This window comes from Oncorhynchus gorbuscha, unplaced genomic scaffold (genome assembly GCF_021184085.1).
Source record: "Oncorhynchus gorbuscha isolate QuinsamMale2020 ecotype Even-year unplaced genomic scaffold, OgorEven_v1.0 Un_scaffold_4455, whole genome shotgun sequence".
NCBI lineage: Eukaryota > Metazoa > Chordata > Actinopteri > Salmoniformes > Salmonidae > Oncorhynchus > Oncorhynchus gorbuscha.
In genome coordinates this window covers 4,986-17,105 of record NW_025748466.1, presented here as the reverse complement: position 1 = coordinate 17,105, position 12,120 = coordinate 4,986, and the positions used below count along the sequence as shown (strand labels likewise).

Sequence of the window (12,120 nt, the reverse complement as noted above, 5' to 3'; positions counted from 1 at the left end):
TGGGGGTGGTTTTGACCTTCCCGAGTCTGGGGGTGGTTTTGACCTTCCCGAGTCTGGGGGTGGTTTTGACCTTCCCGAGTCTGGGGGTGGTTTTGACCTTCCCGAGTCTGTGGGTGGTTTAGACCTTCCTGAGTCTGTGGGTGGTTTAGACCTTCCCGAGTCTGGGGGTGGTTTCCCTTCCCGAGTCTGGGGGTGGTTGTGACCTTCCTGAGTCTGGGGGTGGTTGTGACCTTCCTGAGTCTGGGGGTGGTTGTGACCTTCCTGAGTCTGGGGGTGGTTGTGACCTTCCTGAGTCTGGGGTGGTTGTGACCTTCCTGAGTCTGGGGGTGGTTGTGACCTTCCTGCGTCTGGGGGTGGTTGTGACCTTCCTGAGTCTGGGGGTGGTTGTGACCTTCCTGAGTCTGGGGGTGGTTGTGACCTTCCTGAGTCTGGGGGTGGTTGTGACCTTCCTGAGTCTGGGGTGGTTGTGACCTTCCTGAGTCTGGGGGTGGTTGTGACCTTCCTGAGTCTGGGGGTGGTTGTGACCTTCCTGAGTCTGGGGGTGGTTGTGACCTTCCTGAGTCTGGGGGTGGTTGTGACCTTCCTGAGTCTGGGGGTGGTTGTGACCTTCCTGAGTCTGGGGGTGGTTGTGACCTTCCTGAGTCTGGGGGTGGTTGTGACCTTCCTGAGTCTGGGGGTGGTTGTGACCTTCCTGAGTCTGGGGGTGGTTGTGACCTTCCTGAGTCTGGGGGTGGTTGTGACCTTCCTGAGTCTGGGGTGGTTGTGACCTTCCTGAGTCTGGGGGTGGTTGTGACCTTCCTGAGTCTGGGGGTGGTTGTGACCTTCCTGAGTCTGGGGGTGGTTGTGACCTTCCTGAGCCTGGGGGTGGTTGTGACCTTCCTGAGCCTGGGGTGGTTGTGACCTTCCTGAGCCTGGGGGTGGTTGTGACCTTCCTGAGCCTGGGGGTGGTTGTGACCTTCCTGAGCCTGGGGGTGGTTGTGACCTTCCTGAGCCTGGGGGTGGTTGTGACCTTCCTGAGCCTGGGGGTGGTTGTGACCTTCCTGAGCCTGGGGGTGGTTGTGACCTTCCTGAGCCTGGGGTGGTTGTGACTTCCTGAGCCTGGGGGTGGTTGTGACACCTGAGTCTTCACCTTCCTGAGTCTGGGGGTGGTTTACACCTTCCTGAGTCTGGGGGTGGTTATGAGCTTCCTGAGTCTGGGGGTGGTTTTGAGCTCCCAGACTTTAACTTTCCATCCAGGACTTTTACTTGAGACATATATTTAAATGCACTAAAGACGAACAATAGGTCATTATTGAAAACGTGTAGTCTCATCCCCAGAATCTTTTTATGTGTCTATTTTCAAAGGACAAAGCTAAAAACACGAACAACTTCATAGTTAAGAGCCCCGTAACAATATGTAAGAAAATGAACTGGATTCTACAACAACCAATATCACTCCCTAAAAACACAACGTTTATGGAACTATAATAATAATAATAATAATATATGCCATTTAGCAGACGCTTTTATCCAAAGCGACTTACAGTCATGTGTGCATACATTCTACGTATGGGTGGTCCCGGGGATCGAACCCACTACCCTGGCGTTACAAGCGCCATGCTCTACCAACTGAGCTACAGAAGGACCACGATCTATCCTAGGATCGCTTTTCACAATTCACCGATAAATTGGTCCACGTGGAAAACGAAAGGCTTAGAGACCGTAAATGACTTGGTAACAGGAAATACAGTTATTTCCAGAATCTGACCTCTGTGGATATTTTGAAATATGTGTTATGTTAAATACGTGTTAATAATGTACATAATGTAATAATAATAATGTACATAATGGGTTATGTATCACAACATTTAGGACATCAGAGCAATCTGGAGGGACTCTTATTTGAGACATTAAAATATTTTCATATTATAGGTGAGATATACAAAACTTTACAGAGAGCCTTTCCAACTGACAATCTCTTAGAAAATAAATGAACTGTTGGAACCAAGACTTAAATTGAACTGAATTTGGAACAAGATGGAGGGAATGGGTTGGCGTATACTCCTCTCATAAATCATCTTGGGGGGGAAATAACATATACTTGAAACCTGAAATCAACCAATCCTCTATTGTTAAGACAATAAAAAAATAATATGCTTCATTATCTTAAATATTGGAAGGCCCTGGGAGACTGACAGGAACGAAATTGTGTGATTTGAGACGTGACGGAGAGCAGTGCAGGCACTGGAGATAGAGGTAAGAGCAGGTGGTTCTGGGTTGGGTGATGTCATTCTGAGAGAGGTGAGAGCAGGTGGTTCTGGGTAGGGTGATGTCATTCTGAGATAGAGGTGAGAGCAGGTGGTTCTGGGGAGGGTGATGTCGTTGTGTGCGTCTCTATGTTTTGTATTGTTACGTTTTGTTGTATCCCAGGACTCTGTGTTCTACGTGAGACCACTGAGAGTTCTATAAGTGTTCTGTAGTGTAATAGCTGTTCTGTGTTCTCTCCCAGGACTCTGATGTGTTCTGTGTTCTCTCCCAGGACTCTGATGTGTTCTGTGTTCTCTCCCAGGACTCACTGATGTGTTCTGTGTTCTCTCCCAGGACCCTGATGTGTTCTGTGTTCTCTCCCAGGACCCTGATGTGTTCTGTGTTCTCTCCCAGGACCCTGATGTGTTCTGTGTTCTCTCCCAGGACCCTGATGTGTTCTGTGTTCTCTCCCAGGACCCTGATGTGTTCTGTGTTCTCTCCCAGGACCCTGATGTGTTCTGTGTTCTCTCCCAGGACCCTGATGTGTTCTGTGTTCTCTCCCAGGACCCTGATGTGTTCTGTGTTCTCTCCCAGGACCCTGATGTGTTCTGTGTTCTCTCCCAGGACCCTGATGTGTTCTGTGTTCTCTCCCAGGACCCTGATGTGTTCTGTGTTCTCTCCCAGGACCCTGATGTGTTCTGTGTTCTCTCCCAGGACCCTGATGTGTTCTGTGTTCTCTTCCAGGACTCTGATGTGTTCTGTGTTCTCTCCCAGGACTCTGATGTGTTCTGTGTTCTCTCCCAGGACCCTGATGTGTTCTGTGTTCTCTCCCAGGACTCTGATGTGTTCTGTGTTCTCTCCCAGGACCCTGATGTGTTCTGTGTTCTCCCAGGACCCTGATGTGTTCTGTGTTCTCTCCCAGGACCTGATGTGTTCTGTGTTCTCTCCCAGGACTCTGATGTGTTCTGTGTTCTCCCAGGACTCTGATGTGTTCTGTGTTCTCTCCCAGGACTCTGATGTGTTCTGTGTTCTCTCCCAGGACTCTGATGTGTTCTACGTGCCGACCAGTGGTCTATCAGGAGAGAACCTGACCACTAAGAGTTCTGCTCTGGCGCTAACATCCTGGTACTCTGGACCATGTCTGCTGGAACAGATCGGTACACACACACACTCTTATTCAAGTCCACAAAGGTTTAGAAAATAACATGTGACAACTCAACAATGTTAACATTAAAACATCCATTATGTTCATGGCTGTTAGACAAGTACATTTAAGGTGGAAATAATGATCTCAGAGAGAGCAGAGTAGCTGAGACATATGGCCTCTTTTATTTAAACATATCTTCTTTAATGATCTGAAAGTGTGTGTGTGTAAGTAGTGTTATGACTGTGACAATAGTAAAAGTGGAAGTCATTGTGATGTTGCTATGGTATTAGTCAGCATGGTAACAGAGTAACTAAGTGGCATCAGTCAACAGTCTAATTTGAAGATTTTTCTCATGCTTGTTTTCTCTCTCTCTCCCTCCATATCTATTCTCTCTGCTCTCTCCTTCCCTCCATATCTATTCTCTCTGCTCTCTCCCTCCATATCTATTCTCTCTGCTCTCTCCCTCCCTCCATATCTATTCTCTCTGCTCTCTCTCTCCCTCCATATCTATTCTCTCTCTCTCTCTCTCTCCCTCCATATCTATTCTCTCTGTTCTGTCTCTCTCCCTCCATATCTATTCTCTCTGCTCTCTCTCTCCCTCCATATCTATTCTCTCTGCTCTCTCTCTCCCTCCATATCTATTCTCTCTGCTCTCTCCCTCCATATCTATTCTCTCTGCTCTCTCCCTCCATATCTATTCTCTCTGCTCTCTCCCTCCATATATATTCTCTCTGTTCTGTCTCTCTCCCTCCATATCTATTCTCTCTGCTCTCTCTCTCCCTCCATATCTATTCTCTCTGCTCTCTCCCTCCATATCTATTCTCTCTGCTCTCTCCCTCCATATCTATTCTCTCTGCTCTCTCCCTCCATATCTATTCTCTCTGCTCTCTCTCCCTCCATATCTATTCTCTCTGCTCTCTCTCTCCCTCCATATCTATTCTCTCTGCTCTCTCTCTCTCTCCCTCCATATCTATTCTCTCTGTTCTGTCTCTCTCCCTCCATATCTATTCTCTCTGCTCTCTCTCTCCCTCCATATCTATTCTCTCTGCTCTCTCTCTCCCTCCATATCTATTCTCTCTGCTCTCTCCCTCCATATCTATTCTCTCTGCTCTCTCTCTCTCTCCATATCTATTCTCTCTGCTCTCTCCCTCCATATCTATTCTCTCTGCTCTCTCCCTCCATATCTATTCTCTCTGCTCTCTCCCTCCATATCTATTCTCTCTGCTCTCTCCCTCCATATCTATTCTCTCTGCTCTCTCTCTCTCTCCATATCTATTCTCTCTGCTCTCTCTCTCCCTCCATATCTATTCTCTCTCTCTCTCTCTCCCTCCATATCTATTCTCTTTGCTCTCTCTCACCCTCCATATCTATTCTCTCTGCTCTCTCCCTCCATATCTATTCTCTCTGCTCTCTCCCTCCATATCTATTCTCTTTGCTCTCTCCCTCCATATCTATTCTCTCTGCTCTCTCCCTCCATATCTATTCTCTCTGCTCTCTCCCTCCATATCTATTCTCTCTGCTCTCTCCCTCCATATCTATTCTCTCTGCTCTCTCCCTCCATATCTATTCTCTCTGCTCTCTCCCTCCATATCTATTCTCTCTGCTCTCTCTCTCCCTCCATATCTATTCTCTCTGCTCTCTCTCCCTCCATATCTATTCTCTCTGCTCTCTCTCTCCCTCCATATCTATTCTCTCTGCTCTCTCTCTCCCTCCATATCTATTCTCTCTGTTCTGTCTCTCTCCCTCCATATCTATTCTCTCTGCTCTCTCTCCTCCCTCCATATCTATTCTCTCTCTCTCTCTCTCTCTCCCTCCATATCTATTCTCTCTGCTCTCTCTCTCCCTCCATATCTATTCTCTCTGCTCTCTCTCTCCCTCCATATCTATTCTCTCTCTCTCTCTCTCCCCTCCATATCTATTCTCTCTGTTCTGTCTCTCTCCCTCCATATCTATTCTCTCTGCTCTCTCTCTCCCTCCATATCTATTCTCTCTGCTCTCTCTCTCCCTCCATATCTATTCTCTCTGCTCTCTCTCCCCTCCATATCTATTCTCTCTGCTCTCTCTCCCTCCATATCTATTCTCTCTGCTCTCTCCCTCCATATCTATTCTCTCTGCTCTCTCTCTCTCTCATATCTATTCTCTCTGCTCTCTCTCTCTCTCCCTCCATATCTATTCTCTCTGCTCTCTCTCTCCTCTCCATATCTATTCTCTCTGCTCTCTCTCTCCCTCCATATCTATTCTCTCTGCTCTCTCTCTCCCTCCATATCTATTCTCTCTGCTCTCTCTCTCCCTCCATATCTATTCTCTCTGCTCTCTCTCTCCTCCATATCTATTCTCTCTGCTCTCTCTCCCTCCATATCTATTCTCTCTGCTCTCTCTCTCCCTCCATATCTATTCTCTCTGCTCTCTCTCTCCCTCCATATCTATTCTCTGCTCTCTCCCTCCATATCTATTCTCTCTGCTCTCTCTCTCCCTCCATATCTATTCTCTCTGCTCTCTCTCTCCCTCTATATCTATTCTCTCTGCTCTCTCTCTCCCTCCATATCTATTCTCTGCTCTCTCTCTCTCCCTCCATATCTATTCTCTCTGCTCTCTCTCTCTCTCTCTCTCTCTCTCTCTCTCTCTCATATCTATTCTCTCTGCTCTCTCTCTCTCTCCCTCCATATCTATTCTCTCTGCTCTCTGCTCTCTCCCTCCATATCTATTCTCTCTGCTCTCTCTCTCTCTCCATATCTATTCTCTCTGCTCTCTCCCTCCATATCTATTCTCTCTGCTCTCTCTCTCCCTCCATATCTATTCTCTCTGCTCTCTCTCCTCCATATCTATTCTCTCTGTTCTGTCTCTCTCCCCCATATCTATTCTCTGCTCTCTCTCTCCCTCCATATCTATTCTCTCTGCTCTCTCTCTCTCTCTCTCCATATCTATTCTCTCTGCTCTCTCTATCTCTCCTCCATATCTATTCTCTCTGCTCTCTGCTCTCTCCCTCCATATCTATTCTCTCTGTTCTGTCTCTCTCCCTCCATATCTATTCTCTGCTCTCTCTCTCCCTCCATATCTATTCTCTCTGCTCTCTCTCTCCTCCATATCTATTCTCTCTGCTCTCTCTCTCTCTCTCTCCATATCTATTCTCTCTGCTCTCTCTATCTCTCCCTCCATATCTATTCTCTCTGCTCTCTGCTCTCTCCCTCCATATCTATTCTCTCTGTTCTGTCTCTCTCCCTCCATATCTATTCTCTGCTCTCTCTCTCCCTCCATATCTATTCTCTCTGCTCTCTCTCTCTCTCTCTCTCTCTCTCTCTCTCTCTCTCTCTCTCTCTCTCTCTCTCTCTCTCTCTCCATATCTATTCTCTCTGCTCTCTCTCTCTCTCCCTCCATATCTATTCTCTCTGCTCTCTGCTCTCTCCTCCATATCCCTATTCTCTCTGCTCTCTCTCTCTCCCTCCATATCTATTCTCTCTGCTCTCTGCTCTCTCCTCCATATCTATTCTCTCTGCTCTCTCTCTCCTCCATATCTATTCTCTCTGCTCTCTCCCTCCATATCTATTCTCTCTGCTCTCTCTCTCCCCTCCATATCTATTCTCTCTGCTCTCTCTCCCTCCATATCTATTCTCTCTGTTCTGTCTCTCTCCCTCCATATCTATTCTCTGCTCTCTCTCTCCCCTCCATATCTATTCTCTCTGCTCTCTCTCTCTCTCTCCATATCTATTCTCTCTGCTCTCTCTATCTCTCCCTCCATATCTATTCTCTCTGCTCTCTGCTCTCTCCCTCCATATCTATTCTCTCTGTTCTGTCTCTCTCCCTCCATATCTATTCTCTGCTCTCTCTCTCCCTCCATATCTATTCTCTCTGCTCTCTCTCTCTCTCTCTCTCTCTCTCTCTCTCTCTCTCTCTCTCTCTCTCTCTCTCTCTCTCCATATCTATTCTCTCTGCTCTCTCTCTCTCTCCCTCCATATCTATTCTCTCTGCTCTCTGCTCTCTCCCTCCATATCTATTCTCTCTGCTCTCTCTCTCTCCCTCCATATCTATTCTCTCTGCTCTCTCTGCTCTCTCTCTCCCTCCATATCTATTCTCTCTGCTCTCTCCCTCTATATCTATTCTCTCTGCTCTCTCTCTCTCCCCTCCATATCTATTCTCTCTGCTCTCTCCCTCCATATCTATTCTCTCTGCTCTCTCCCTCCATATCTATTCTCTCTGTTCTCTCTCTCTCCCTCCATATCTATTCTCTGCTCTCTCTCTCCCTCCATATCTATTCTCTCTACTCTCTCTCCCTCCATATCTATTCTCTCTGCTCTCTCTCTCCTTCCATATCTATTCTCTCTGCTCTCTCTCTCCCTCCATATCTATTCTCTCTGCTCTCTCTCTCCCTCCATATCTATTCTCTCTGCTCTCTCTCTCCCTCCATATCTATTCTCTCTGTTCTGTCTCTCTCCCTCCATATCTATTCTCTGCTCTCTCTCTCCCTCCATATCTATTCTCTCTGCTCTCTCTCTCCCTCCATATCTATTCTCTCTGCTCTCTCTCTCCCTCCATATCTATTCTCTCTGCTCTCTCTCCATATCTATTCTCTCTGCTCTCTCTCTCTCTCTCTCTCTCTCTCTCTCTCTCTCTCTCTCTCTCTCTCTCTCTCTCTCTCTCTCTCCATATCTATTCTCTCTGCTCTCTCTCCCTCCATATCTATTCTCTCTGCTCTCTCCCTCCATATCTATTCTCTGCTCTCTCCCTCCATATCTATTCTCTCTGCTCTCTCTCTCCCTCCATATCTATTCTCTCTGTTCTGTCTCTCTCCCTCCATATCTATTCTCTGCTCTCTCTCTCCCTCCATATCTATTCTCTCTGCTCTCTCTCTCCCTCATATCTATTCTCTCTGCTCTCTCTCTCCCTCCATATCTATTCTCTCTGCTCTCTCTCCATATCTATTCTCTCTGCTCTCTCTCTCTCTCTCTCTCTCTCTCTCTCTCTCTCTCTCTCTCTCTCTCTCTCTCTCTCTCTCCATATCTATTCTCTCTGCTCTCTCTCCCTCCATATCTATTCTCTCTGCTCTCTCCCTCCATATCTATTCTCTGCTCTCTCTCTCCATATCTATTCTCTCTGCTCTCTCTCTCCCCTCCATATCTATTCTCTCTGCTCTCTCTCCATATCTATTCTCTCTGCTCTCTCTCTCTCTCTCTCTCTCTCTCTCTCTCTCTCCATATCTATTCTCTCTGCTCTCTCCCTCCATATCTATTCTCTGCTCTCTCTCTCTCTCCTCCATATATATTCTCTGCTCTCTCCCTCCATATCTATTCTCTCTCTCTCTCTCTCTCTCTCTCTCTCTCTCTCTCTCTCTCTCTCTCTCTCTCTCTCTCCCTCCATATCTATTCTCTCTGCTCTCTGCTCTCTCCCTCCATATCTATTCTCTGCTCTCTCTCTCCCTCCATATCTATTCTCTCTGCTCTCTCTCTCCTCCATATCTATTCTCTGCTCTCTCCCTCCATATCTATTCTCTCTGCTCTCTCTCTCTCTCCATATCTATTCTCTCTGCTCTCTCCCTCCATATCTATTCTCTCTGCTCTCTCTCTCCCTCCATATCTATTCTCTCTGCTCTCTCTCTCCCTCCATATCTATTCTCTCTGCTCTCTCTCTCCCTCCATATCTATTCTCTCTGCTCTCTCTCTCCCTCCATATCTATTCTCTCTGCTCTCTCTCTCCCTCCATATCTATTCTCTGCTCTCTCTCTCCCTCCATATCTATTCTCTCTGCTCTCTCTCTCTCTCTCTCCATATCTATTCTCTCTGCTCTCTCTCTCTCTCTCCATATCTATTCTCTCTGTTTCTCTCTCTCTCTCCATATCTATTCTCTCTGCTCTCTCCCTCCATATCTATTCTCTCTGCTCTCTCTCTCCCTCCATATCTATTCTCTCTGCTCTCTCTCTCTCTCTCTCCATATCTATTCTCTCTGTTCTCTCTCTCTCCATATCTATTCTCTCTGCTCTCTCTCTCTCTCCCTCCATATCTATTCTCTCTGCTCTCTCTCTCTCTCTCCCATATCTATTCTCTCTGTTCTCTCTCTCTCTCTCTCCATATCTATTCTCTCTGTTCTCTCTCTCTCTCCATATCTATTCTCTCTGTTCTCTCTCTCTCTCCATATCTATTCTCTCTGCTCTCTCTCTCTCTCCATATCTATTCTCTCTGCTCTCTCCCTCCATATCTATTCTCTCTGCTCTCTCTCTCCCTCCATATCTATTCTCTCTGCTCTCTCTCTCCCTCCATATCTATTCTCTCTGCTCTCTCTCTCCCTCCATATCTATTCTCTCTGCTCTCTCTCTCCCTCCATATCTATTCTCTCTGCTCTCTCTCTCCCTCCATATCTATTCTCTCTGCTCTCTCTCTCTCCCTCTATCTATTCTCTGCTCTCTCTCTCCCCTCCATATCTATTCCCTCTGCTCTCTGCTCTCTCCCTCCATATCTATTCTCTCTGCTCTCTCTCTCCCTCCATATCTATTCTCTCTGCTCTCTCTCTCCCTCCATATCTATTCTCTCTGCTCTCTCTCTCCCTCCATATCTATTCTCTCTGCTCTCTCTCTCTCCCTCTATCTATTCTCTGCTCTCTCTCTCCCTCCATATCTATTCCCTCTGCTCTCTGCTCTCTCCCTCCATATCTATTCTCTCTGCTCTCTCTCTCTCTCTCTCCATATCTATTCTCTCTACTCTCTCTCCGTCCATATCTATTCTCTCTGCTCTCTCTCTCTCCCTCCATATCTATTCCCTCTGCTCTCTGCTCTCTCCCTCCATATCTATTCTCTCTGTTCTGTCTCTCTCCCTCCATATCTATTCTCTGCTCTCTCTCTCTCTCCCTCCATATCTATTCTCTCTGCTCTCTCTCTCTCTCTCTCTCTCTCTCTCTCTCTCTCTCTCTCTCCATATCTATTCTCTCTCTCTCTCCATATCTATTCTCTCTGCTCTCTCCCTCCATATCTATTCTCTCTGCTCTCTCTGCTCTCTCTCTCCCTCCATATCTATTCTCTCTGCTCTCTCCCTCCATATCTATTCTCTCTGCTCTCTCCCTCCATATCTATTCTCTCTGCTCTCTCCCTCCATATCTATTCTCTGCTCTCTCTCTCTCCCTCCATATCTATTCTCTGCTCTCTCTCTCCCTCCATATCTATTCTCTGCTCTCTCTCTCCCTCCATATCTATTCTCTCTGCTCTCTCTCTCCCTCCATATCTATTCTCTCTGCTCTCTCTCTCCCTCCATATCTATTCTCTCTGCTCTCTCTCTCCCTCCATATCTATTCTCTCTGCTCTCTCTCTCCCTCCATATCTATTCTCTCTGTTCTGTCTCTCCCTCCATGTCTATTCTCTCTGTTCTGTCTCTCCCTCCATATCTATTCTCTCTGCTCTCTCTCCATATCTATTCTCTCTGCTCTCTCTCTCTCTCTCTCTCTCTCTCCATATCTATTCTCTCTGCTCTCTCTCTCTCCATATCTATTCTCTCTGCTCTCTCTCCCTCCATATCTATTCTCTCTGTTCTGTCTCTCTCCCTCCATATCTATTCTCTGCTCTCTCTCTCTCTCCCTCCATTTATATTCTCTGCTCTCTCCCTCCATATCTATTCTCTCTGCTCTCTCTCTCTCTCTCCCTCCATATATATTCTCTGCTCTCTCTCTCCATATCTATTCTCTCTGCTCTCTCTCTCTCTCCCTCCATATATATTCTCTGCTCTCTCCCCCATATCTATTCTCTCTGCTCTCTCTCTCTCTCTCCCTCCATATATATTCTCTGCTCTCTCTCTCCATATCTATTCTCTCTGCTCTCTCTCTCTCTCCCTCCATATCTATTCTCTCTGCTCTCTCTCTCCCTCCATATCTATTCTCTCTGCTCTCTCTCTCCCTCCATATCTATTCTCTCTGCTCTCTTCTCTCTCCCTCCATATCTATTCTCTCTGCTCTCTGCTCTCTCCCTCCATATCTATTCTCTCTGCTCTCTCCCTCCATATCTATTCTCTCTGCTCTCTCTCTCTCCCTCCGTATCTATTCTCTCTGCTCTCTCTCTCTCCCCCTCTATCTCTCCCTCCTCCTCTCTCTTCATAGATAATTTCAAACCACCCCAGAGGTCGATAGAAAAGCCCTTCCGACTGTGTGTCTCGGACGTCTTCAAAGGTGACATCACACCTTGTTTTATCTGTGGTTCAAGATCAGAGTTCTGTGTGTTCTAACCCTGTTCTGCGTGGGTCTACATAGATACATTACATAGATACATTACATAGATACATTACATAGATATAGATACATTACATAGATACATTACATAGATACAGATACATTACATAGATACATTACATAGATATAGATACATTACATAGATACATTACATAGATATAGATACATAGATACATTACATAGATACATTACATAGATATAGATACATTACATAGATACATTACATAGATACATTACATAGATACATTACATAGATACATTACATAGATACATTACATAGATACATTACATAGATATAGATACATTACATAGATACATTACATAGATATAGATACATTACATAGATACATCTGTAGCTCAGTTGGTAGAGCATGGCACTTGTAACGCCAGGGTAGTGGGTTCGATCCCCGGGACCACCCATACGTAGAATGTATGCACACATGACTGTAAGTCGCTTTGGATAAAAGCGTCTGCTAAATGGGATATATTACATAGATATAGATACATTACATAGATACATTACATAGATATAGATACATTACATAGATACA

The 12,120-nt window shown here is 46.1% G+C and overlaps 1 pseudogene; it reads left to right on the top strand.

Annotated features, from left to right (window-relative positions):
* LOC124028574 overlaps positions 1-11,509 on the top strand; it is a 28,304-nt pseudogene extending 16,795 nt beyond the window's left edge.
* The last annotated feature ends 611 nt before the right edge of the window (positions 11,510-12,120 follow it).